The sequence below is a fragment of the Carettochelys insculpta genome, chromosome 1 (assembly GCF_033958435.1).
Source record: "Carettochelys insculpta isolate YL-2023 chromosome 1, ASM3395843v1, whole genome shotgun sequence".
Classification (NCBI taxonomy): Eukaryota; Metazoa; Chordata; order Testudines; family Carettochelyidae; genus Carettochelys; species Carettochelys insculpta.
Genome location: NC_134137.1, coordinates 43,751,619 through 43,774,436, shown reverse-complemented (window position 1 = coordinate 43,774,436; position 22,818 = coordinate 43,751,619). Strand labels below are relative to the sequence as shown.

Here is a 22,818-nt window from a genome sequence, read left to right as displayed (position 1 = left end):
GCTGGGGCTGTGGCATGGCTGGTGAGAATGCAGGTTCATTCTCCCCTGAATTTGGTGTTTTCTCCCTGGCACCAGGGAGGCTGTGATACTTGCAGTTTGATTTTCTCACTCTGGAGCAGGCATTTGCTCTTCAGAGCATTGTTCTCATCCCTCAGGGCTTTATTTTCCTTTTTCCTTTAATCTGAGGATGTCCAATAATGTTATCACTGCCTTCTCTGCTTTATTCCCTTTCTGAGTAGTTCACCACTTGATCAAATCCTCCTCAGTTCCAGCTGTGGCGTATCTTGCTTTCTTGACTGCTGCCTGCTGAATACGTATGTGCTTGAACTCTAAATAATCTCTTGGGTCAGGTGTCATTCCCCTTTCAGAAGCCATGACTTCTGCTGACCTGGGCTGGTGTCTGGGGACGTGTATTACTTCCCCATTTAGGGTCACGTGAGCTTCGCTGCCTGGATCAAGTGCCTGGTTTAGATGGGGATGCGCGCTTCCCCCTTAGGATTTCTTGCCCTAATTGCTGACCAAGGCTGTACGTCTCCTTCTTCTGTATACAGCTTTGCTAACCGGGTTGGGGATATATGTTTCCCCCTCAGATACTGTGTTCTCAAGTCCCACAGTCTTGGGTCAGCCTTGATTGGGGAATGTAAGTCTTCCCCTTATCGTCTTCCCTTTACCTCTCTATACAGCTTATACCATAGTCTTAATACCCACAAACGCTGGCCCTAACGGGACTTGTACCATTCAAAGATCTATACATTATGTGCCTGTCGGGGGGCTTCTGTCAGGACTTGCAATGTTACATGCAATGAGGAAGTGGGACCACCAGTTCACACTACCTGCCGCCTTGGGGTACCCAGCCAGTCCTGGGCTTAACATATGGCTAAATTGATCCCTGGTGGTTTATCCAGTCCCTCAGTAACAAGCCCCTTAGCTTAAACAGTGTAAGAGCCTCTTGTACTCATCCCCCTTTTCATGGATATCCCTTCCCCCACAACTCACTCTGTGCTTAGCTCACACATGTCTGGGTTCCTTTCGGTTTGAATTTGGAAAAGCAGAACTAAGATGTGTCTGCAGGGCAAGAGAGACTTCTATCTCTAACCTAATGAGGTGGTAAAGTAAACATACTCACCTCTCTTGGATGTCAGTCTCTGGCTCCCATGCAGCTCACAAACTTGGATCCCGAATGAGCCCCCAGTTGTTGGAACAAAATCTGGACACCATATATGAAGCAAGCAGGCTGGTATATTACACACAACACTGGTGGGGTATTACTTCGCATATCAGGCGTAGTGATCACCATCAGACAATAGGTTACAATTAGATTATTGATGGGCAGGGGTAAGCTAGGGTATGGGTGTCACCCAAGCCTGGATAGGTCCTAGCAGCAAGACAAAATGAGCACTGTAAGCCAATAATCTAAAAAGATTACATAATATTCTCACCCATTGCTTGTAGGACATTTTATCTTTAATACAGGTGGTTTTCCTTAACAAGTTATTAAAACAAAGCAGACATGCAATAACATCTATGTATCTAATTGGATGGATGATAAGTCTACAAGAGTAATGGTGGTGCCGACACATCCAGAGGTGCTTATCTAGAAGATTAATGCTAAAGACAGTAACAGCGTAGAGCAATAACATATTTGTTTTGAGTACCAGCCTGGGATGGCGGAGGAGAGGCCGCCATGTCTCCATTCTTTTATGCAGGGCCTCACCTTAGAATGTGGTTGCTGGGGCAACTGTCCCTCCCTTCAAACTCCAAGGTTCTGTCCGAGCTGGGATGACCTTCCCTGGGTCTCAGGAGTGAGGTGGGGGGCCCAGCAGGGTAGCTTTGCACTCATGCTAACTGTATTATAGGAGTACAGGCCTACTCCAGATTTCAGGATTCCAACAGGGGGTCTTTAGCACAAACCATGGCCTGCTTCAGAAATTTTCACCTTACAGCCACTGACCTAATGTATACCTCCCCCAGTATATGTTTATGTTTGCATAATAGCTGTTTTGTCCAGAATAACTTTAAATGAAGTGGCTTCCATAATTTCCCCCAAGAAGATTACTCCATATGATTTCATTGTCAGGAAGCAGCTTGCTCCTGCTACTTCTGTTCTGTTTTGTTTTGTTTGCTTGTTGGTTTGGACTTTCTGAAAGCTGATGTTTTTTCTTACTTTCGAAGCAGCAGCTAATTAGAAATTCCCCTCTGTTCTTTCCCCAGCCATTCTTTCTTTATCATACAGACAGAGGTCAAGGTATATTAATAGCTGCCGCGTGATTCAGAGTTGCTAACTGAAGTGGATCCTTTCATACCGAGATCTGCTGGTTGGGGTCCCTTGCTATTCTGTCACTCTAGAGAGCACATTTCCTATGAAACAACCAGAAGGAAATTGCAAAACACAGAAGCAATTGGGTTTTCCTCAGTATTTTCATTCCCATTTTTCTCCAGAAGTCTTTTTGTTGCTTCTCCCTCCGCCCCCACATTGTGGAAGGAGGAACTGTATATGAAGAATAATACTCAGTGGTGTCAGTGGTCACCCAGTTAACTGGTGGAAGCTAGAATAGTCCCCCCGCCTGCTGCAGGTAAGTGGCTGCTCTGGTACAATAGTGCCCTCCATTGGTGGTGGTAGGGGGGCGGGCATCCTTGCCAGGCAGCTCTCATCCATAGTGGGCTGGGCCCAAGAGTGCTGTGGGCAGGGGTGCTCCCACGTGGATGGAACAGCCCTGTTGTGTGGAGGCCATGGTCATGCCATGCACAGGGTGCTGCTGTAGCTCAGGCAGAGTATCTCTGTTCCATAGTAGGGGTTTTAATGGTTAATTGATAAGGTTCATCCTAAATGGATGAGGCTTACCAATTGTGGTTAACGGGTGGGGTCTGGAGCAGCTCTCCCCCCACTATGGGCAGTGGTTGCTTCAGCCTGCAGGGCCGCCACAGGTGCATTGCAGCCCGGCTGGGTCAGTCCCTATCTGCAGCAATCGGGGTTGCTGGAGTGGGGTGGCTGGACAGGCTACAGACAGGGGATGCTCCAGCCATGCTGGAGTGCCCCCCACCTACAGCAGTGCTGCAGGCAGCGAAGTTTCAGCAAGGCCAGAACAGCCCTGGTCCCTGGCATGCCATGGGCAGGGGGAAAAAGGGGTCAGCTGTAAGTGGCCTTCTCAGCCCCCGCCCCTGCCTCCTTAATGGGTTATCTAGTTAAACCTACCATGTAACTGGTTAAACAAATGGGATTTTACAGCCCTAGTCTGTGATGCCGGGGTGGGGGGGCTCACCACGGGTAGAAGTGCTTCAGCCTGGGTGGAACAGCTCTTGTCCACAGCAGACGGGGCTGTTTCAGCCCAGCCGAGCAGGGGTGACCCTCTAGTCTCCCCGCTGTTTAACTGGTTAACCAGTTCAGCTTAACGTTGAAGTGGTTAACTAATTCAACAAGATTTGACATCCCTAATCCCTGTCTCTTCTAGAAGATAGTCTGAGTTGCTACTCCATACCACGAGTGATAGAAAAGGAGTCAGAGCCTGAGCATTCCTTTCTTCCCTCACACCACAAAATCCCATGGATTCTGTGACTTTCTGTGATCTCCATGACTTCTGCAGCTGCCTCTGTGGCTGACCCCAGATCTCCTCAAGCAGCTGTTTGGGTGTCCCTGGGCAATCAGACAGAGTCCATCCCTGGTCCAGTCCATCCCCAGCAGCATTCCTGGGCATGTGGCTGGAGAAGCCAGAATCCCCAACCCCCAGGCATGCAGCTGCAGTCCACTGACACTGGTCTATAGACAGTTGTCTGGAACAGCCATGATCTACTGGCTCTGGCCACGGGTGGGTGAGTGGCCAGAGCAGCCATGGTCATGGCACTGCTCTGCTGGAAGCTGGCTGGAGCAATCTTGATCTTCTGGTCCCAGTAGCAGTCCTTAGTTCTCAGCTGTGGTCACAGCTGTGGTCTCTGGTTAGCTGGCCAGAGCAGACATGGTTGTGGCCCCGTGCAGCCGTGTATTGGTGGTTCAGGCCCTCCACACACAGCAGTGGTCTCCCAGCCCCAGCCAAGATTATTTTTAGTAAACGTCATGGACAGGTCACAGGCTGTGAATTTTTGTTTACTGCCCATGAACTGTCTATGACTTCTAGTAAAAATACCCATGACTAAATCATAACCTTATTTATAATTCTTCTCTGATTTGTCTTTGTTGTCCATGTAATATGTTTTCTACAGAAATCACTGGCCTGCCAATTGTCCACTGCTTTAGGAACTGTTACTCTATATTCTTCTCCTATGCCCTTCAGTCTCACTTTCCCTTTTAATCCTCCATAAATTGTTTGGCATAGTGTTTACTCAGGATAGTAACCGTGCCTTATTTATAAAGTATTTTTACTTAGATTACTTTTTTCAAGCTATCTTTACTTGCATGAGCTTCAGTTTAGTGAGTAGGAAAAATATTTTCTGCTTCAAAACATATTTAATGTTTAAGAGACACATGATTTACAAATCATGGCTCTATTTCAGCGAATACTTATGCACATGCGTAATTTTGCTTGTGCTACCAAGGTGAATGAAGTGTGATTGGCTGATGCCTTTTTTAAGACAGTGACTTCAAACAGAAGGTGGTCAGGTGTGAAGTGAACCCACAGCTACCTGTGAGAAATTACTCAGGTATGATTGGTAACAGTGCATAAAATATGGTGGTAAGAAGAAAAGTACTAAAATGAGAATATGAAATGTATTCTGTTGAGACCACAATTTTACATTTTTTCTAGAAGTCGGGAGAATTTGCATTTGGTCAACAAAGTAGCTGTGACCTACAAAGACTCGCAAGCCTAACTTTGTCCTTAAATCAATGGGACTACTCACAACATGCAGCCCACAAAGGTACTCAGCCACATAGACTCCAGATTTAATATCTGCCAGATCCCAGTTTGATCTGCAAAACTCCTGGTGAATCCTGTAAGCACCTAAACTCACTCACGGCCTAATTTTTCCAAAGTAAATTTTCTCTTGGCGCCTGTGTTTCTTCCTCTGACCATATATGCTGCTGCCTCCCTCTCAGTGTTCAGACACCTATTTTCTGCCTAAGCCTCAGAGAGACAGGCATTCTGCTGGCTAACTCATGCAGAGATCTCAGTCTAAGTGTTCTCTGAGGGCACTTACAGAATCCAGTCCCATTAAAAATCTCCAGCTGGAAGAGAGGAGGTAGTGATCACCTTACAATGTTTAGTCTCATCTGCTGGTATGCAGGAGACTTGTTCAAATCCCTTATCCACCAGAATGGGAGAAAAGATTGGAATAAGGGTCTTCTACCTCTTATGAGGATGCTCTAACTATGCAGTTATGGGCTAGTCTGACAAGGGGCTTCCTGTGTTACTTGCACACTACGGCACTCTATCTTTACCCTTTCATGATTTCAAGGCATAACCCAGTTAATTTAGGCACCCCCCCCACCCCTTCCCAGTTCCTAACACACTAGAGCTACATCTACACTATAGAGTTTTCATGACAAAACTGGGATTTTGGGAAGAGCTTCTACACCTAAAATGTGTTCTGTTGAGATACCGTCAACAGAATGTGCTGCTTTTCCTGGCAGAGTTCTGTCACTCCCCCAAGAGGCAGAACTCCTCTGTCAACAGATTCTGTTGACAAAATTATAGTGTAGATGCTCCGTGGGGGACTTTTGTCAACAGAAGGGGCCTCCATGGTGCCAGACAGCTGGAGCCAGGAGACGGCCTGGTCACCACAGTCAGAGCTCTGTGCCCTGTGCCTCTGGCCTGTCAAAGTTACAGGGAGTCCTGGAAGCCCTGTACCAGGAAGCAGCCATCATGTGTCTCTTCTGTCTGCTCCCAGACACTGATGTAACCACACAAGCCACATGGCAGCTTCCCAGCCACCCCATGACATCCCTGGCCTCTCCAGGAAGTGGGCAGGAGACCCCTAGAACCCACCCCAGGGCACAGAGAAGCAGGGTCCCTCCTGGATGGAGCTGGAGATCTGAGCCTGAGGCCATGCTGGGCCTCTGGTCTGAGGAGGTCATGCTCCTAGACCCAGCAGCAAAATGGTGAAAGGCCTCAGACTACAGTCAGGTTGCCAGCACCCTGGTGGTATGCAGCTACCCTTCCCAGACCATGGAACCGGTCCAGGCAAAAATAAAGGAACTCTGGCAGGGCTATATCAGGGCCCAGGATGCTGCATGCTGATCAGGGGCATGATGGGCAAGCTACCTATATGAATCTGAGCTACAGGAGTCCCTCCAGGCAGAGAACACCTCTCTTCTTGTGAGCACCTGGATATAGCCCAGGAGGCTCCCACCCCAGAGCTGGAGTCCCTCCTGGAGGAACAGAAGCCCAGGATCCAGGGTGAGCCAGAGCCAGAGAGTGACACCACTTCTGTTGCCAGTGTTGGGGTCAGGCCCCTTCTCCAGCCATGTCACTTTCAGGGCTTCCCCGGACCTATTCAAGGCCATGCGGTGTGGCTGCAGGGGGGACAGGATCCCACCCTCTGGGCCCAGCATGTACACAAGGCACTGTGTTCCACCTGGTCTGACCATAAAGCCTCAGGACATGGGCACTAGCCTGTTGCTGCCCCACAGGAGGCCATAAGAGCCCCAAGGTCCTGGGTGTAGGGGGGTCTGCCTGCCCCTGATGTGGCTGGGAGCAGGACAATCATGTGGGCAATGACATTACTCAAGACACACCACTATGGACTGTGGCTCTCAGCTTGCAAGCACGTCTGCAGGAAACAGGCAGCATCCGCACCCTGTGGACAGTACCCCAAGCCACACGCATTAAGGGATGGGTCCCAGAGGACCAGGCTGCACCAAGCCCATCTGCCATCCATGCACAGACCCCACAATGGTGGAATAACCCCTCTTGACAGGTGGGAGGGCGCAGGGAATGGCCCAGTCCATGGGGCACCACAGACACCCCCATGTGGCAAGAGCTGCCTGTGCTCCTGGGACATCCTCATCCCCCAGCGGGGATAGGGTGGGGCTGCAGGCCCAAGGCCCCTGCTGGGGGTGAGCTGGAGGGGGCTCTTGGGGTCCCTGGGAGAAGGTCTCCCTCAGGGCCTCCTGGATCCACAGCCCATCTCGATGGGCCAGGTGGATGGGAGCTGCACTGTTCATAGGCACAGCCAGCAGCCAGCCCCCACACTGGGAGCCAGGCCTCCCTCTTCCCCTCCACAAGGTTGTGGAGGGCGCAGCATACCCCCACAACTTGAGGGGCATTTCAGTCTGACTTCAATACCTGGCAAACTGGTCAAAACTCTAGTAAAGAGCAGAATTGTCAGACATTGATGAACATAATTTGTTGGGGAAGAGTCAACACCACTTTCCTAAAGGGAAGTTGTGCCTCACCCATCTATTAGAATTTTTTGAAAGGGTCAACAAGCATGTGGCTGGGGGGATCCTGTAGATGTAGTGTACTTAGATTTTCAGAAAGCCTTTGACAAGGTCCCTCACCGAAGGCTCTTGAGCCAAGTTAACTGTCAAGGGATAAGAGGGAAGATCTCTCGTGGATTGATAACTGGTTAAAAGATCGGAAACAAAGGGTAGGAAAAAATGGTCATTTTCCATAATGGAGAGAGGTAAATAGTTGTGTCCCCCAGGGGGTCTGTGCTGGGACTAGTCCTATTCAGCATATTTATAGATGATCTGGAAAAAGGGATAAACAGTGAGGTAGCAAAATTTGCTGATGATGCAAAATGACTCCAAATAGTTAAGTCCCAAACAGACTGTGAAGAGCTACAAAAGGATCTTAATAAATTGGGTGATTGGGAAACAAAATGGCAGATGAAATTTGATGTTAATATATGCAAAGTAATGCACTTTGGAAAACATAATCCTAACTATACATATAAAATGATGGGGTCTGACTCAGCTGTTACCACTCAAGAACGAGATCTTGGAGTCATTGTGGATAGTTCTCTGGAGACATCCACTCAGTGTGCAGCAGCAGTCAAAAAAGCTAACAAAATGTTGGGAATCATTAAGAAAGGAGTAGATAATAAGACAGAAAATGTCATACTACCTTTATATAAATCCATGGTGCCCCCACCTGTGGAATACTGTGTACAGATGTGGTCACCCCATCTTAAAAAAGATATATTGGAATTGGAAAAGGTTCAGAAAAGGGCAACAAAAATTATTAGGGGTATGGAGTGTCTGCCATATGAGGAGAGATTAATAAGACCGGGACTTTTTAGTTTGGGAAAGAGACCATTAAGGAGGGATATGATAGAGGTATATAAATCATGACTGGTATGGAGAAAATGGATAAAAAATTGTTATTCACGTCTTCTCACAACACAAGAAGAGGGGTCACCAAATGAAATTAATAGGCAGCAGGTTTAAAACAAACAATAGGAAATATTTTTTCACACAATGCACAGTTAACCTGTGTTGTGAAGGCCAAGACTATAGTAAGTTTAAATAAGAACTAGATAAATTCAGGGAGGATAGGTCCATCAATGGCTGTTAGCCAGGATAGGCATGGACGGTGTCCTTAGCCTCTGTTTGCAAGAGGCTGGAAATGGGCAACAGGGAAGTGATCATTTGATGATTTCTTGTTCTGTTCATTCCCTCTGGGGCACCTGGCATTGGCCACTGTCAGAAGACTGGCTCCTGGGCTTGATGGGCCTATGGTCTGGCCCAGTATGGCTGTTCTTATGGCCAGGCATGTCAGCAGACACCGACAACCATGCCTTGAGGCACCTGAAAGCACACTCCACCTGGTTGTGTGCATAGGTAAGGTGGCATTAAACAGTTCCTGGCTTGGGTCCAGGTGTCCAGTGCAGGGGTTGGTGGCATCCCCACAATGGCATGTCCACATCCCTAATAGCCAGCTCCTGGTATAGTACAATAGTGCATGCCTCCATTCTCCGGAACAGGCCAGAGTTATGGAATACCATCATGTCATGTGCCCAGCCTGCCCATCCGAATTATACCTCTATGAAGCATCCCTGGTGGTCAGACAGGACCTGCAGCACAATGGAGTGATACCCCTTCCTGTTGATGAACCACGGTGCATGATGGTCCGGGGCGTGGATGGGGATGTGGGTCCCATTGATGGCCCCAAAATAGTTCAAATCCCCAAGACATTGAATCTGGCCATGACCACATTGACGTCAGCCAGATGGATGAGTGACCATCCATCACACCAGCAGGAGTGAGTTGATGGCCCTCATGATGTGCGGAGGAGGAGGAGGAGGGACACTTGGTCAAAGACTGTGGCAGGGTGGAGCTCTTGGCCCTGGGGGCTTCCCCATCCCCTTCTCACCCCCACAAGCTCTTCAGGAGTCCCCCTGTGAGGCCACCCCCTAAGCAGCAGGACTATATCCAGGTGGGATGGCATCATCCCCTGTGGATGGGGCTTCCCCAGCCCCCCACTTCACCCCTCCAACCCTGCTCCCTGAAGGTCCCTCTTAGGTGGAACCCCCTACTCCCCACCCATGTGGAGCCTGCAGCCTGAGAATGCCTTACCTGCATGTGGCTAGTGTCCACGATGGACCTGCCCAAGCCAAAATGATTCCCCACAGAGAGGTAGCTGTTGAGGGCGGCCAGCTTCCAGAGGGTGATGGTGACCCTCTTCTCCAGGGGAATGGCAGGCCACAGGTGGGTGTCCTGTCGTCAGAAGGTAGGGGCAAGTCAGGCGCCGAGTTCCAGGAAGGCCTCCTACTGCATGCGGAAGTTCTGGAGCCACTGCTGTATATCCCATTGCCCCATGACCAGCCAGTCCCACCATTTGTAACTGGTGGTGTATCCCCAGACCTGCCCGATGACCCAAGGGTGCAGGTGTCAGCGGTGCCCTATGGCAGTGAGGGCATCCTCATAGGCAGCGTCAGTCTCGCCCCTCTGGAGGAGGAGGGCTGGAATGAGAGGCCGCAGCTGTGCCTGTGTGTGTGTGGTCAACACAAGCCTGGGGGCTGCTCTGGCAGCATTCCTTACTGGAAAGGTCGAACTCTCTTGGAGAAAGTGTGGGAGCCATGCTCTAGCTTTGCTGTCCCTCCAGGAGGCATGTACGCCTTAGCATGGGCAGGGAATGCAGGTTGTGGGGGCTCTTTCACGGTGTGCCAAGCTGGGGCTCCAGGAAGGGCTTGATGTCCATGTGAGCCTGTCTTCTGGGTCTGAGGGGCCCATTCTGTCAAGAGAGCCACTAGAGCACATGGCTACTCTCTATCAACAGAGTGTGTTGACAAAGCAAGTTGCCCTTATGCGTAGATGCAATTTGTTGGCGGGAGTTTTGCTGGAAGATCTGACAGTGACTCCTGTTGACAGATTGCTGTAACGTACATGTAGCCTATGTGAAAGAACCTATACATTCAAAGTTCCTGCGGCTCAGGGCCACCCATATTCAGTTCTTTGGATTCAGAGTGTAACCTGGTTAATTTAAGTACCCACCCTTATTCCAGTTCCTAGAGCTCAGGACATAATCTTCTGTGGATTTGCACCACAGAGTCATTTACCCATGAAAAAGCCTTACACATGGCAATATCCTTACCCTCTGTTTATGAAGAGTTACCAAAATAGAATACACTCACTAAGCACACAATGTTGACCACTCTCACTAAAACAACAAGAATTCCTGTGGCACCTTGTAGACTAACATATTTTGGAGCATAAGCTTTCGTGGGCAAAGACCCACTTTGTCAGATGCGTGAGTGCATCTCTGACACTCTCAGTGAGGCAGACAGACTCTTCTTGGTGGCCAGTCAGGTTCAGGTGAGGTCTGGAAGCTCTGTGTGTTGAAGTTAGGTTCCTAAGAATTTCCTTTTGGACCCCAGTTTACATAATTAAACATAACTCCTGTTTAAATATGCCTTAATCAATCATTTTAAACTAGTGGGTCTCAAACTTTTTGGCCCTTTGTCCGCATCATGCAACGCAAACCTTTCTGTGAACTGCTGCCCATCCATGCTAACATGCATTTGCTTATCTGTAATACCTTAAATACTAAATTATTCATATCAGTCTACTGGAGCATTAAAAACATAGATGCAAACTATAACATAAAGGGTGGTTGCAGGTCTGGAGAGCAAGGGTGGGTTCTCCACTTCAGGACGAGGGGGGAGTCCCAAGCCTGCAGCCCACCTACCAGATGGTTACAGACCAGTGTTCATGGACTGCACTTTGAGAATCACTAAAATAAATAATACTGTAATGAATTATCAATCTTACTTAGCTTATTACAAAACAATTCTTTGACCAAACATACTCCACCACCTCAATTTAAATCTTACAAAATCAGTTATGCAACAGAAACAATGAAATAATCAGAGCGAGACCATCTGGGTAGACAGCAGAGAAGTGGGGACCATACATGCAAAATGCCAGAAGTATAGAGATTTAATCCTAACTGTTGATAAGAGTGGGTAATTGAATATAAGTCGAGCCCTGCCTGGATACAAAGTTTGTATCTGCAAGAGATTTGTATCTGGAAGAGACCTGCCCTTTGGGGGCTTTCTGTTGACATCCCTGTACATCTGGTTCCACAAGGAAGAAGGGATGTCTTGACAGAGGGTTTTTTTCTGACGTTTGGCCCCATATAAATGGGCCAGATGTTGGAGAAGCCTCTCCCAACACAACTGTCCGCAAAAGATAGGCAAATGTGTTGCGCAATTTGCCTATCTTTTTACCGACAGTTCTCAGCAGTCTAGGAACAGCCTTTGAAAGGAAAGGTGGGCAAGATACAACCTTTTATCGGACTAACCCGTTGGAAGACACAAGCTTTCAGAGTACACCAAGGTGTCCTGCAGGATTCTGTACCTCGAAAGCTTTGGCTCACTAACCAAACAGAGCTATTACCTCCCCGTCCCACCTTGTCTCACGAATACCCTGGCACAGACACAGCCCCGGGAACCACCCAGCACCCGTGCAGACATGACACGCGCAGGAGCGTTAGAACAAGTTGTACGGGGAGGTGCAAAGAGCCCCTCAGGCACGCTGTACGCCCTCCACATAACAGACACCGCTTCAAGCCAGTAGGTGGAACCAGCACCCCTGGTTCCAGCAGCACCTCAGCACGCGGGGCATTAGACGTGGAAAATTAGCCCTGCGCAGGTCTGTCCAGCTGTGCCAAGCCCCCGCTGAAAGGCGGCCAGAGGCGGGAGGAAGGACTGTCCCGGCAAGGCCACGGCCCGCCCCACCACATTCCAGGCCAGGAGACGAGGCGCTCCGCCGCTGTGGACTCCCGCACCTCCCAGCTCATGGATGCTGCGGAGCGCACTTCCCCGCTACGCAGCTCGTAGCCCACCAGGCCAACAACGAACCTGCTCCCAGCCGGGCGCACTTGCTCCCCGCCCCGCGATTGGCGGCCGCCTGCCTGGGGGAGATAAGGGCAGCGGCTTCGCCGTGTCTAGTGCGCATGCTCTTATCTCCTGCGCATGCTCCGTAGCAAAGAGAGGAGAATCTAAGCGGCGGCGGTCGCCGCCATATTGTATAGCTGTCAGCGGTGGCGCTTTGCGAGTCTCTTGCAGCGACCCTCCAGAGAGCAGCTCGGGGTGGTCCCCAGCGCCTGCTGCCCGGCCGCGGAGGGGCCTGCGCGGGGGCCCGGCCACAGCTGACCATCGGAGAGCGGGCGGCAGCGAGTTCCCCGGCAGCGCCCTCCGCGGAGCGGAGCCGCAGGTGAGGGGGACGCGGCGGAGACCCGGGGAGGGGGCTGATGTCTGCGTCGTGCTGGTGCCGCCGCCTATCAGGCCGCATTCGCTCCGCCCCTCTCCCCCGTCCCCAGCTGCTTCCCGCCATCCTGGAGCCGAGCGGGAAACTCCGAGTCCGTTATTAGATTACTGCTAGCTGCCCGCCCGGCTCGTGTCCCTCCCCGGGGGGGGCTGCCCGCCCGGCTCGTGTCTCCCCCGCCCCAGCCATGGCCCCTCCGGGCTGCGTGAGTTGGCTCGGACATGCGCCCGGGACTATCGTCCTCCTTCCCGTAATCCCTTATCTAGAACTCTGTGCCCGCCGTGCTGTGCCTGGCCCCGTGACACCCCGGTGGCCCCCCACCCCGGTCATCTCCTTCAAGGCTGTGTCCCTCCCTGCCTCCGCCACGCTGGCCCCCTCCTGTCCCAGAGCTGTCCCGTCACCTCGCGTTCCTCGGCCCCCTTCTGAGTGCTCTGTCTCTGCCTGCCTCCCCCGCGCAGACTGTGCGTAGGGGCCGGCAGGTTATAGGGAGAAGGGCCTGGGGGGACTAAAGCTGCTGCAGGGTGGGAGGTGGGTCTGTGCGTTTGCTCCGTCTTGTTCGCCGCGATCTAACCTTGGCTCTGGGTGCTCTGAGTCGGGGCATAAGCCTGACTCGCGCGGGCTGCTAAATTGCGAGGAAGGGCTTAAGCGAAAGCGCACTTGGCAAGACCCTTTGGCTGCTTGTTGCAAGGAGGACGATACTTTGTAATACGTTTCTCACGTCAGAAACAAAACCCCCGCCCACCCCTCTGCCCTCGCAGCCGGGGAGCAGGAGACTGCCACGGCGCCGCACCAGTATGACCAGGAGTGTAGAGATGTCTGCTGACGCGTCAGGTTCAGTTACTTTCCCCACCGCCTGTTTTCAGAGTTGGGGAGGTTTTGACATTGTAAATTGCTCCTGCTTGCAGATAGTGCTCACTCCTCAGTGTTAAACGTTTAAAGTGACTTGGTCTATAAAGCAAATCGGGTGGGAGTAGGTAGTTGATCTTTTGCAAAAGCCAAGATACAGCATGTAAAATTCCACTGGGGTGAAACTGCTTTCATTAAGACTTTCCTGAGGCTTTTTAACTCTTGATTGATTGATTCAACCTGATTTTCTACAAGAAAATGTACTAATATGGAAAAATAAGGAATTATTTCATAAACAAGTGCCAGGAAGCATTTGTAGCTGTCTCCTGTTTATAACAAATTTACATTTTAAAGTCTCTAAATACTGGTCTACTTAATGGTTGCAACAACTTTGAGCCATTGTACGTTATGTTGGATAAATAATGTCTTTTTATAAATAATGCAAATCTTTATTTTCAGACTTACCATTCAACCCAGCTAAGTCAAGGAAATAGCATGAAAACATATAGTTATTAACTTTGTAATTCCCTTGCTCTTGTTGGTTTTATCAACTTTAAAAACACTTCCTCTCAGTGCTAATATAATCAAGTATGTTAATTTTAAGGAAGTGTTAAGCTGCATTTGTTCCACTATAGAAGTGATGGTGAAGGATTTGATAATATTACTTACAGTATGTGTTTGTTGAAAGGCACAAGTGCAGAGTTGGGAGATGAGAAGTGCTGAGGTATAATACTGATAATGTCTCTTTTTTGCTGCGTATCTTTAGACAAGATCAGCTCACCTTGCTATGCCACGCTTTCTATACTGATCAGTTGCAGACATCACAGGAATGCAGTTTATGTATGTAAAGTGCTAAATAAGGGCTTATTCACAAAGGGTCATAGAGTCAATGTGGTAATGCCTAACATTTAGGTGCCATACCACTTAATGGAATTCACAATCCATATTAGGCACAATAGCTCCCTGTTACAGTGTCAGAGGAGAGGTATCTAAAAATGCGGTCCACAGAAGTTAGCCAGTAGGAAATGCTGAGAAGGACATGGTCTCAGTCTCGCCCCTCAAATGTATTTGCGTGTCTGGATTAAACTAGGAAATTAGTTTGGTTTAGCTGCGTTGTCTGGGATGTGAAAAATCTACATGTCCTTGTGTCTTCTTTTTTGTCAACCTAGCCACCATCTCTCAGAGAGATGGGTTACCTATGCCATTGGGAGACTTCCTGCTGTTTGCATAGGTAGCATAGCATTTTAATTATAGACAGGTCCTAATATTCACAACTGTAAACTCCTGCAGTACAGTGCCTAAGTTTTTTTTGTTTTTTTTGTTTTTTTTTTCCTCGGGCGGAGGGCAGGGGAGGAGAAATGAAGGGGAGCTGTTCCTCCCTATCGCCTATTAAATTTTAAGTCTGATGAATAGAGCCTTTCCCTGGAATAGTCATTGGTGCAGGGGTTGAAGATGGTACTCCCACATTTCAGGTGAGTCCCGGTTATAATTGCTGTTCTCACTTCTTCCAGTGAATATTTAGTATAAGAAATAGAACAGTTAAAAACAGGAGAAATTGATAGTCCCAGAATATTCTTGAGCCCAGAAGCTAGGGCTACATTCTGAGAGGTAGAGATGAGGATTCAAATTCTCATTCCACATCTGGCACAGGGAGGAAATGAATCTGGGATTCCCATATCCTGTGTGAGTGCTCTAATTGCTGGGTTAAAACTTACAAAGAGAGCAACACCTCCACTTCTGGTATTTTGTACAGGGTGATGATCTATTGGGAAGCCATAATAATGGCCATATTGAGTCATACCAAAGCCATCCATCTAGCCTAGTATCCTGTTTTCCAGCAGTGGCCAGTGCCATGTGAATCAGAGGGAGTGAACAAAATACATAATCCATACCATTGCCCATTCCCAGCCCTGACAAACAGAGGCTAGGGACCTAGCAATGAGACAGTGATGGACGTATCATCCATGAATTTATCTAGTTCTTGTTTGAATCCTGTTGAATTTCTGGCCTTCACAACATCCTCTGACGGAGTTCCACTGGTTAACTCTGTATTGTGTGAAGAAATACTTCCTTTGTTTGTTTTAAACCTGCTGCCTATTAACTTCATTTGGTGATCTATAGTTCTTTTATTATGGGAAGGAGTAAATACCTCCTCCTTATTTTCTCCAAACCAATCATGATTTTATAGACCTCCCCTTAGTCTATTCTTTTCTAAGCTGAAAAGTCAGTTTTATTAATCTCTGCCTATATGGTGGTCTGTCTATACCTTAATAACTTTTGTTGCCCTTTCTGAACCTTGTCCAATTCCAGTATACCTTTTTGGAGATGAGGCATTCAACATGTGCACACATTATTCAAGATGCAGGCATACTGTGGATTTATGTAGTGGCAGTTTGATATTTTCTAACTTACAGCCCTTTCTCAATGATTCCAAACATTCTATTTGCTTTTTTTGTGGTTGTTTTCAGAGAATTACCTGTAATGATGCCAAGATCTCTTTTGAGTAGTATAAACAAATTCAGACCCCATCATTTTGTGTGTGTGTTTGGTATTGTGTTTTTCCAGTTTTGCATTGGATCAGGCTGCACAGGTGAAATTGGTAAGGCATTGCGTAGTTGAGGATTCTGCTGGGGTTTGGGTAAGGGTGAAGGTAAGGCAGTGCATCCCAGTAAGAGACTGGCTGGCTGGGGATGGGACTTGGGATGCTGCTAGTACCCACGTTTGCACAGCCACAGTGTACCCAGGCTCTAGCCCCACGGATCCAGTGGCTAGGTAGCACAGTGGCTGAATTCCAGCCGCGAGACTCCTAACCTCTCCACTCCTCTACTTTGAACTCCCTCATCCCACAACAGCCTGCTCTGACTTCTGCACCCCCAGCACCCTCTGAACCTGTGCCCTGGGCATCCTGCACATGCCCTGAGTGATACAATGATACCAGTAAAAAATGTATTACTTTCATTCCTGGGTTTAGGTGTGAGTTAGGTGACTGGTTTCCTGGACTGAGGTGGTCGTGTGTATGCCCAGTAGTAAATTTTTAGAGGGTCTAAAGACTTTAGCATTTGATACTTCAGTACCTAGGGGGATAGGTATCATTTAGCACATGGGCTTTAGGGATCTAGATGTTGGATTTATGCACCTAAACGTTTTGGGGGGGGGGGGGGGTTTAGTCCTAAAAGCCAAATGTTTCCATTGCTCCTTAGCATGTTTGGTACTACAGAACATGAGAAACAGACAATATGCAGTGTGTTATAAATGTGCAGCTGAGATTTGCAGAATTGCTAGATCTGGAGGGACATGAGTTAGACCTGATGAGAACATTGTGACTGATGAACAGTGGACTACAGCCAAGACCCAGTTTGAGTGATGGAATTGTTTGAGCCCATAATGAGAGAGAGGTTAATGAGACCTGGAAGAGGTTGTACTCAGACACCAAAAGGTGTCAGAGGCACAGTCTGTCTGTTAACCGTGACAGTATGCAGAATTTCCTTGGGAATGAAGCAAATGAATTTCTTCAGCAGTATACTCTGATAATGCCTAGACACTTTTATTACATAATTGTTTACCATTATCCAAGACTTTTTGTGTGTAGGGCTGGCATTTGCTGGTTGGGATGAAGAGAGGTTAGCTTAGTGATCAGAATGGGTAACAGGTCTAGTGGTCTGATTAGGCATTGACAACCAAGGTCTCATAGCAGAGTTAATAGTCAGAAGCGAAAGCCGAGGGCAGGAACTGGAGTGAGCAGGGTAGAAGGCAAGGAGGGATCAAGGCAGGCTCAGAACAGAGTAACATAGGTGCAGTGCGTGGGGGGGTGTACAGGGGGTTACATGCCTCCCCTGCACTCACAGTTAGTGTCCTGCTGCTTCTGGTGAGTGTAGAGGTAGTCCTGCTTCTCTCCCAAAGCAATGTGCTGCTCTCAGGCCTCACTGCTCCGGGGGATGGGGGCAACTGCCCCTGCACTCACTGGAAGCTGTGTGGTGCTCCTGCAGGATGAGGTAGGCAGGGGCAGAACAGGTAGAGCAGTGCTGGGAGAGGGCAGAGCACGAGGTGGAGGAGGTGGAGCATGGGTGGGGCAGCATCAAGGAAGGGGTGGAGAAGGTGTATGTGGCTGGTGGGGGGCCCCCCCCCCCATGAAGAACATACCAGTTGTCTCTGGGTGTCAGCACAGTGGGGGAAGAGGGTAGGGAGGGGCTGAGCATGCAGCAGACAATGTACTAATGCTGCTGGAGGCTTAAGAGCTGGCCTGCTTCCCCTGGCAGCCAGTGAGGCGGAGTAGCCAATCAGGCAGCCTACAGAGAGACAGTTTGTACTTCTGAGGCTGCTTGCTCATGAGGTACTGGTTTCTGACTGTACCTGTCCCTTGAGGGGCTGTCTAGAAACTTTTGGTCTTGGTTTCCCAGGATAAGTACGGTGACAGACATGCAGGAGATCCAGGCTGTGTCCATCCCAGTTAGTTAAATATTGTTTTGTTTTGTTTTCCAGACCTGACTAGAATCTAGAATCATTCTTCTTGGCCTGAATATTTATTGGTGAAGGTGAAGGAGTACTAAAGAGTGGGAAGGGGTTCTTGAGTAATGGTTTTAGAAGAGAGACATGGAACACCTGGTGACTCTTAAGGGAATCTGTTAGCTATAACTTGGTTAATCTGTTTCATGATCTAGAAAGGTAGCAGATACTTAATGGTCTAGATTCCTGGAGGGGCAATTTGATTCCAGATGGACAACTTATTTCCTATCCAAACAAAAAAGCAGTCATATAGCACTTTAAAGACTAACAAAATAATTTATTAGGTGATGAGCTTTCATGGGACAGACCTAATTCTTGAGATCTATAGGCTTACCAAAACAGACTCAATATATAAAGCACAGAGGTCCAGAAATTATCGAGGTTGACAAATCAGATAGAAGAGCTGTGTGAGTGAGTGAGAGAGAGAGAGAGATGCCATCATGTGCCAGCAATGCTCACACACTACGTATATAGGGCAAACTACAAACACTCTTCTACAAAGAATGAATGGATATTAAAAATCTCCTGGCCATTAAAAATCTCCAGATACACGAACCTGTCAGCCAGCACTTTAATGGAGTGGGCCATTCTGTTAAAGACCTGAGAGTTTGTGTTCTGGAAAAAAGAGACTTTAGCAACTGTCTACAAAGAGAATGTTCTGAATGGACACATATTCAAATTTGACACATCATCACATGATTTGGACAGGGACAGCAATTACCTGACCCATTATAAGGGCTCTTTTATATACTTTGATGTTTGACCTAACTCTTAACTTCCCCCACCCCACCCCTCTCTGCTCTTCTATCTGATTTGCCATCCTTGATAACAATATTTGTACCTCTGTGCTTTATATATTGAGTCTGTTCTGGTAAGGCTATAGATCTGAAGAAGTAGGTGTGTCCCATGAAAGCTCATCACCTAATAAATTGTTTTGTTAGTCTTTAAAGTGCTACATGACTGCTTTTTTGTTTGGATAGAATACAGACTAACATGACTATCTCTCTGCATTATTTCCCATACTGGCACCATACTGATGCATTCCTTATGATAAAGATTTCTGTTGTGGAAATGTGAAGTCTGTAGCAGTTTGGTCCTCTTTGGGATTTCGGGCTTCATGTGTTTGGATGGGAAAGATGTCATTAGCTAACAGAGATTGGATGGAAGATAACAGGCAAAGAGCTGTAATTCAAGAAATGAAGTTGAGGTCATGAGGATTGTGGATGTAGTCTCCTCACCAAGTTTGTGGTACTCATTCTTTTCAGACGATTCATCTGTATTCTTTGTCTCTGGCTGCTATTTGATCCTAAATTTGAGTTGTACAGGCACAGGGATCACCATGCCTGCTGTCGTTACCTCTGCCTAGACATATTTAGGTGTTTCAAGATTTTATGATCGGTCAGTTTCCAGTCTAAGCTCTATCACCTTGCAGAAGACGGTGCCATTTTTCATGGGCTGCTTTAATATCTAGTAAGTCTTTCTGTGTTGTCATAATTCATTTTAGTTTGAGTTACTTTGTTCCCGATACTCAGTTTCGAGTTACAGTGTTCCCAATACTTAAATTCATCAATGTTCTTATGTTTCATAAGAAAAAGCACATTGATGAATTTAAGTGTCGGGAACATTGGGCTGGGCAAGAACTACCCCTGGCACAAAATTTAGTGGGCCTGCCTTCACTGTAAATGGTCTGGATGAGTCTGAGTGAACAAAGGTGGGAACTATGATAAATCTCTCTCTAACATTATCAAAGGCAACTTGTGCCTCTCAGGGGCCAGGAGAACCAGCTTTGAGAGGAATGGTGAGCACAAAGAATCCTGGGATAAATTAGCAAAACCCAGGAAGCACTGAATTCCACAGATCTCTTTCAGTGCCACCTTATCCATGATGGTCATCCCTTGAGTGAGATGGTATAGCTAAGAAATTCAAGGTCAAAGCTGCATTTCTCTGAATTGGCTTATGATTCTGGAGTAATCTTTCAAGAACACTACACACCTTCTGATCATGAAGAGCTGTATCTTTGGGGAAAACCAGAATATCATTGTCATTACTGACCTCAAAGTGGTCCAGCAGATGTCAAAATATATTGCTCTTGATTCTTTCAACACTTAATTGAGCATTATGTAGGCCAATTAGGATGACTACATATTCATGATGGCCATGTCGGGTGTGAAGGTTGCTGATCCACTTGTCTTGTTCATACATGTGCATCTAGTTATAGACTCCACACAGATCTAACCTTTTGAAAATACAGACTGACATACACATCTCTTAAAGCTGAAAGTGACCTTGATGTCATAGAGTCCAGTCCCCTGCACTCACAGCAGGACCCATCACCATCCCTGATACTTTTTTTTTTTTTTTTTTAAACTTAACCTGCCCCAGACCCTCCAAAGGCTACTCTCGGGGACTGAGCTCATAACCCTGGGATTGCGATTCCAATGCTCTGACCAATGAGCTATTCCCATCCCCTTGCATAGCTAGTCTGAGTTAATCAGTGAGGGGGGAAACAGGTAGCAGATTCATATCATGACCTTGTTTAGGGTTGTCTAGTCAATACATGGTTGCAGAGAGCCATCCTGCCTCTTGACTAAAAGGATTGGTGCAAATATCTGGGGTGTGTCTACACTTGCATTCCTCTTTCGAAAGAGACATGCAAATGAGGTGCAGATGACTGACTGAAGAGATCTAACCAATAATACATAGAGTGGATAGATTGTTATAAATGCATTTTATTTTTCAGAGACTTAATTTATTCTATGATCAAATTGAAGTCATGGTATTTCTAAAAGACTAATATCTCGTTTTGTGAAGGAAAATTAAGAGGTCTAAAGTGATATATATCCAGTTTCACAACTTTGTTGCACCATTAAAAACAGCATTGGCAAGAAATTTTATTTCACTTTGCATTGAAACCTGAAAATTTATATCAGTCATCTTCTATAGTTGCTAAATTTATTTTATATCCTAGCTGTTGTATAACACGCATGCCTAGAGAGATTGTGCTGCTTTTGCCCTGCTGTGAGATTTTCCAAGTCTTCCAAGTTCTGCTCTAAACAAATAAACAAAACATCTCTGTGTTAATCTGGGGTTAACTTGTTTACCATACTAAAATAATTTATCTGCAAAATACATAATACTGCTGTTTTTAAAAAAAATATAAACAAAAAATTATCCTTTTCCTTCTCCTCCCCATGCCCCAGAGCTCAGGCTGCCAACTGAACCCAAACATTTTCACCACATTTAAGTAGCCCTTTACCCTGCGGTCCTTAGCAGAAGTCAGCTGGCACATGCCAGCCATGGGTTTTTAATTGCAGCATTAACATACCGCTGGAGTCATAGATTCCAAGGTCAGAAGGGACCATTGTGATCTGACCTTCTGTATAGCACAAACCCTCACCCCCCCCGCCCCACCCCATCCCAAAGCATTTAAGAAATAAAAGCATAGTCTTTTAGAATTACATCCAATCTTGATTTCAAAATTTCTGGTGATACTTACCACAACCCTTAGTAAACTGTTGCAATGGTTTATTTACCTTTATTGTTTGCAATTTTTATGGTTAAAATCTACGCTTTATTTCAAGTCTGAATTTGTCTAGATTCAGCTTCCAACTTGGATTATGTCAGGCCTTTCTCAGGTAGAAGAGCCCATTATTAAATACTCCTTTCCCTTATAGATACTTAAGAGGTAATCAGTTCACCCCTTAATCTTCTAATGGTTAAACTAAATGGATTATTTGAGTCCATCACAAAAAAGCATGTTATCCAATCTGTTAATCATTCTTGTGGCTTTTCTTAGAACACTGTCCAATTAAACACCATTCTTTCTGAATTCTGAACATCAGAACTGGGCATGATATTCCAGCTGCAGTGGCACCAATGTCAAATATAAATGTAAAACAACTGGACTACCTACATACAGTCCTACTTGAGAGTTCCCTATTTATGCAGGATTACATTAGCTCTTTTGACCACAGTGTCACCTTGGAACTCATGTTCAGCTGATTAACCACCACAGTCTCAATTTTTTTTTCCAAAGTCCATGTCTACACTACAGCATAAAGTTGATTTTATGGGAGTTAGGTTGATTTTTATAATATACCTATCTTTACTAAAATACCATTAGGTCAACTTTAAGGGGTCCTAAGGTCGACTCCTGCTCCAGCTTTTTCATGAGGCGTCACGCCAAATTTGAATTTATAAGGTCAACTTAATGCTAGTGTAGACACAGCATTATTTAATTTGATTTTTATTGGCTGCCAGAAGTATTTCAGAGTGTCTGTTCTGAACATCGTTTTCACTTCCACTGCTGTCCAAGTGATTGGGAAGTAGGAAACAGGAATCAGCTTGGACTCTCTGGCTTGACCCTCCCGCCCCCAACCACCACCACCACAAAGCTGCTGGGCTCTCCAACTGCCTGTTGCACCCCACCCCCTCCAGCTGCTGGGTCAAAATGAGATGAATTGGAAAAACATAGTATCAGAGGGGTAGCCGTGTTAGCCTGGATCTGTAACAGCAACAAAGGGTCCTGTGGCACCTTATAAACTAACAGAAAAGTTTTGAGCATGAGCTTTCGTGAGCACAGACTCTTAAGCATCTGATGAAGTGAGTCTGTGCTCACGAAAGCTCATGCTCAAAACTTTTCTGTTAGTCTATAAGGTGCCACAGGACCCTTGGTTGCTGGAAAAACATCATAAAGCATTTCAACAATATCAAACAATTTTCAATAGCTCCAAATTGAAATTCTTCAGATTTTTATTTCTGCATTTTACATTTCTCGGGACTGCTGGCCCATTAGCCTTGTAAACGCATGTGCCAGGGGCTGACTGCAG

The 22,818-nt window shown here is 47.0% G+C and overlaps 1 protein-coding gene across 4 annotated transcripts in view; it reads left to right on the top strand.

Annotated features, from left to right (window-relative positions):
• RDX (radixin) overlaps positions 1 to 22,818 on the top strand; it is a 152,537-nt gene that overhangs the window by 40,371 nt on the left and 89,348 nt on the right. Inside the window, exon 1 of one of the 4 annotated variants that reach the window (XM_074985040.1) lies at positions 2,491 to 2,573. The exons of 1 other annotated variant lie outside the window; for it this stretch is intronic. The gene's annotated coding sequence lies outside the window, so the exon portion shown is untranslated. Of the gene's footprint in view, positions 1 to 2,490; positions 2,574 to 12,348; positions 12,590 to 14,860; positions 14,959 to 22,818 lie in introns of those variants that run through there. 2 more of the 4 variants (XM_074985011.1, XM_074985030.1) reach the window with 2 other exon arrangements.